Genomic DNA, 5,000 nt, shown 5'->3' on the forward strand with positions numbered 1-5,000 from the left:
CCTCCCTCCCCTTCCCCCCGTCCTGTCTTCTTCCCCCCTAGTGTCCTTCCTCCCTCCGAGTGTCCTGTCCCTGTGTGTCCCCCATAATGTCCCTACCCTCCTCCCGAGTTTCCTCTCCCACCAGACAGAAAGCAGTGGGTGAGCTGCATGGAGGGTGTTCTGTGATCACAGATACAGACAGAAGGGGGAGGGGCATAATAGCCAACCATCCTATCACGTGTGTCAGGCCGCTGAGCCTAAATAGACCCACTTTCAGCAGGATGCTGACTGCACTATCTGCTCTATTGAGAAGACTGGAATGGAAAGAACTGGAGAACGGTCCTCGGATGTCTTAGCTGGAAATTTATTCCGGGATAATTGTGCAGAGAATTCTTTATTCCTAGCTGCTGGCTGTCCATTGGTGGGCGGGGACAGACAAAACCGATGGGTGCCACACCCCCTGCTCCGCCCCCGCAGATCTCATCACCGACCACCAAATACTACACGTTATTCCAGCCAATCCAGGTCCAGACAGAAGACCAAGCCAAGCAAGATAAACCCCTCCCACTTCACCAGCCACACCCACAGAAAAATACCTCCCACTTCAGCCACACCCACCAAAACCACCTCCCACTTCAGCCACACCCACCAAAACCACCTCCCACTTCAGCCACACCCACAGGAGTTTTCTTTCAGTTCAGGATTGGCAGCAGTTGATGAAAAGTCACATGACCCATGAAAAGCAGCAGCTGATTAGGCACATGACCAATCCGAGACTTGGTGCTGAGTGACAGCTGAGCGCAGTGTCAGGACTCCGCCCCCATCTTCCCAATCGTGTGAAATACTCCCAAAATCTTCCAATGAATCCGCCAATCACATCCAACGATGGTGTCCGAAGAAGAGAGACCTGGGAAAAGAGGCGGAGTTCAGACCACAGTCATACCATCTGACCCATTAAATTGTACAGACAATCCCTCCAATCCCCCTCCATATAAATCTCCCTCCAGTCCTCCCTCCATGTAAATCTCCCTCCAGTCCTCCCTCCATGTAAATCTCCCTCCAGTCCTCCCTCCATGTAAATCTCCCTCCAGTCCTCCCTCCATGTAAATCTCCCTCCAGTCCTCCCTCCATATAAATCTCCCTCCATATATAATCCCTCCAAATAAATCTCCATCCAGTCCTCCCTCCATATAAATTTCCCTCCAATCCCCCCTCCATATAAATCTTCGTCCAGTCATCCCTCCATATAAATCTCCCTCCAGTCCTCCCTCCATGTAAATCTCCCTCCAGTCCTCCCTCCATGTAAATCTCCCTCCAGTCCTCCCTCCATGTAAATCTCCCTCCAGTCCTCCCTCCATGTAAATCTCCCTCCAGTCCTCCCTCCATGTAAATCTCCCTCCAGTCCTCCCTCCATATAAATCTCCCTCCATATATAATCCCTCCAAATAAATCTCCATCCAGTCCTCCCTCCATATAAATTTCCCTCCAATCCCCCCTCCATATAAATCTTCGTCCAGTCATCCCTCCATATAAATCTCCCTCCAGTCCTCCCTCCATGTAAATCTCCCTCCAGTCCTCCCTCCATGTAAATCTCCCTCCAGTCCTCCCTCCATGTAAATCTCCCTCCAGTCCTCCTCCATATAAATCTCCCTCCATATATAATCCCTCCAAATAAATCTCCATCCAGTCCTCCCTCCATATAAATTTCCCTCCAATCCCCCCTCCATATAAATCTTCGTCCAGTCATCCCTCCATATAAATCTCCCTCCAGTCCTCCCTCCATGTAAATCTCCCTCCAGTCCTCCCTCCATGTAAATCTCCCTCCAGTCCTCCCTCCATGTAAATCTCCCTCCAGTCCTCCCTCCATATAAATCTCCCTCCATATATAATCCCTCCAAATAAATCTCCATCCAGTCCTCCCTCCATATAAATTTCCCTCCAATCCCCCCTCCATATAAATCTTCGTCCAGTCCTCCCTCCATATAAATCTCCCTCCAATATAAATCTCCCTCCAATATAAATCTCCCTCCATATAAATCTCCCTCCATATAAATCTCCCTCCAATCCTCCCTCCATATAAATCTCCCTCCATATAAATCTCCCTCCAATCCTCCCTCCATATAAATCTCCCTCCATATATAATCCCTCCATATAAATCTCCCTCCATATACCGTATTTTTCGCTCCATAAGACGCACTTTTTCCCGGTCTGGTATTTCCACAGCCGCCGTGTCAGAATGCCGGGCCGGCCGCTCAGCTCTGCAGTGGGACCTCACCTGATCCTCGCTCCATCGCTGCGCAGTCTTCCCACGCCGGCTTCTTTAGTGTGGGCTGACAGCCGGGTGCCCAGTGCGCATGCGCGAGTAGCGCCGCACTTTGTGACTGGTACGGCATCTTCTGGGACACATGACAGGTCACAGAAAACAGCGGACCAATCACAAAGCGCAGCGCTTCTCGTGCATGCGCACTGGGCACCCGGCTGTCAGCCCACACTAAAGGGAGGACAACTCTGCGAAGTGGGAGCGGGTAGCTGTCAAATTCAGGTACCCCCCCCCCCCCCCAGTCAGCAGTCATCTCCTGTACTATGTCTGCAGTCTCTGGTCGTCTCCTGTACTGTGTCCGCAGTCTCTGGTCGTCTCCTGTACTGTGTCCGCAGTCTCTGGTCATGTACTGTGTCCGCAGTCTCCGGTCGTCTCCTGTACTGTGTCCGCAGTCTCCGGTCGTCTCCTGTACTGTGTCTGCAGTCTCTGATCATCTCCTGTACTGTGTCCGCAGTCTCTGGTCGTCTCCTGTACTGTGTCCGCAGTCTCTGGTCATCTCCTGTACTGTGTCCGCAGTCTCCGGTCGTCTCCTGTACTGTGTCCGCAGTCTCCGGTCGTCTCCTGTACTGTGTCTGCAGTCTCTGATCATCTCCTGTACTGTGTCCGCAGTCTCTGGTCATCTCCTGTACTGTGTCCGCAGTCTCTGGTCATGTACTGTGTCCGCAGTCTCTGGTCATGTACTGTGTCCGCAGTCTCTGGTCATGTACTGTGTCCGCAGTCTCTGGTCATGTACTGTGTCCGCAGTCTCTGGTCATGTACTGTGTCCGCAGTCTCTGGTCATGTACTGTGTCCGCAGTCTCTGGTCATGTACTGTGTCCGCAGTCTCTGGTCATGTACTGTGTCCGCAGTCTCTGGTCATGTACTGTGTCCGCAGTCTCTGGTCATGTACTGTGTCCGCAGTCTCTGGTCATGTACTGTGTCCGCAGTCTCTGGTCATGTACTGTGTCCGCAGTCTCTGGTCATGTACTGTGTCCGCAGTCTCCGGTCATCTCCTGTACTGTGTCCGCAGTCTCTGGTCATCTCCCGTACTGTGTCTGCAGTCTCTGGTCATGTACTGTGTCCGCAGTCTCTGGTCATGTACTGTGTCCGCAGTCTCTGGTCATGTACTGTGTCCGCAGTCTCTGGTCATGTACTGTGTCCGCAGTCTCTGGTCATGTACTATGTCCGCAGTCTCTGGTCATCTCCCGTACTGTGTCCGCAGTCTCTGGTCATCCCCTGTACTGTGTCCGCAGTTTCTGGTCATCTCCTGTACTGTGTCCGCAGTCTCTGGTCATGTACTGTGTCCGCAGTCTCTGGTCATGTACTGTGTCCGCAGTCTCCGGTCAACTCCCGTACTGTGTCCGCAGTCTCCGGTCAACTCCTGTACCGTGTCCGCAGTCTCTGGTCATCTCCTGTACCGTGTCCGCAGTCTCTGGTCATCTCCTGTACCGTGTCCGCAGTCTCCGGTCATCTCCTGTACTCTGTCCGCAGTCTCCGGTCATCCCCTGTACCGTGTCCGCAGTCTCTGGTCATCTCCTGTACCGTGTCTGCAGTCTCTGGTCATCTCCTGTACCGTGTCCGCAGTCTCTGGTCATCCCCTGTACCGTGTCCGCAGTCTCTGGTCATCCCCTGTACCGTGTCTGCAGTCTCTGGTCATCCCCTGTACCGTGTCCGCAGTCTCTGGTCATCCCCTGTACCGTGTCCGCAGTCTCTGGTCATCTCCTGTACCGTGTCCGCAGTCTCTGGTCATCTCCTGTACCGTGTCCGCAGTCTCTGGTCATCCCTGTACTGTGTCCGCAGTCTCTGGTCATCCCTGTACTGTGTCCGCAGTCTCTGGTCATCCCTGTACTGTGTCCGCAGTCTCTGGTCATCTCCTGTACTGTGTCCGCAGTCTCTGGTCATCCCCTGTACTGTGTCCGCAGTCTCTGGTCGTCTCCTGTACTGTGTCCGCAGTCTCTGGTCATCTCCTGTACTGTGTCTGCAGTCTCTGGTCATCCCCTGTACTGTGTCCGCAGTCTCTGGTCGTCTCCTGTACTGTGTCCGCAGTCTCTGGTCATCTCCTGTACTATGTCCGCAGTCTCTGGTCATCCCCTGTACTGTGTCCGCAGTCTCTGATCATCTCCTGTACTGTGTCCGCAGTCCATTGGTTCAGAATATTTTTTATCTTGTTTTCTGCCTCTAAATCCTAGGTGCGTCTTATGGAGTGAAACATACAGTAAATCTCCCTCCAATCCTCTGTCAGAGTTATGGGGATAATATATATTTTATCATTTTTAAATTTCGAGAACGAGACGGATTCCAGGAAAACTCCAAATATCTTCAGTTCCACTGAACTTTCCTAAGAGACTCTGATCTACAAACACGTTGTGGACGACCCCGGGACCCTCTGCTCTGTGCCTGCCCACGACCCCGGGACCCTCTGCTCTGCGCCTGCCCACGAGCCCGGGACCCTCTGCTCTGCGCCTGCCCCACGACCCCGGGACCCTCTGCTCTGCGCCTGCCCACGAGCCCGGGACCCTCTGCTCTGCGCCTGCCCACGACCCCGGGACCCTCTGCTCTGCGCCTGCCCACGACCCCGGGACCCTCTGCTCTGCGCCTGCCCACGACCCCGGGACCCTCTGCTCTGCGCCTGCCCACGACCCCGGGACCCTCTGCTCTGCGCCTGCCCACGAGCCCGGGACCCTCTGCTCTGCGCCTGCCCACGAGCCCGGGACCCTCTGCT

At 54.1% G+C, this 5,000-nt stretch overlaps 1 protein-coding gene across 1 annotated transcript in view; it reads right to left on the reverse strand.

Moving 5' to 3' along the window:
• Nucleotides 1-322: 322 nt before the first annotated feature.
• LOC149433132 (protein mono-ADP-ribosyltransferase PARP10-like) overlaps nucleotides 323-5,000 on the reverse strand; it is a 59,841-nt gene continuing 55,163 nt past the window's right edge. The window contains exon 11 of the mRNA XM_089664612.1: nucleotides 323-886. The gene's annotated coding sequence lies outside the window, so the exon portion shown is untranslated. The remainder of the gene's footprint in view (nucleotides 887-5,000) is intronic.

This window comes from Staurois parvus, unplaced genomic scaffold (genome assembly GCF_062004578.1).
Source record: "Staurois parvus isolate SC_StPar_1 unplaced genomic scaffold, SC_StPar_1.0 ptg001969l, whole genome shotgun sequence".
NCBI lineage: Eukaryota > Metazoa > Chordata > Amphibia > Anura > Ranidae > Staurois > Staurois parvus.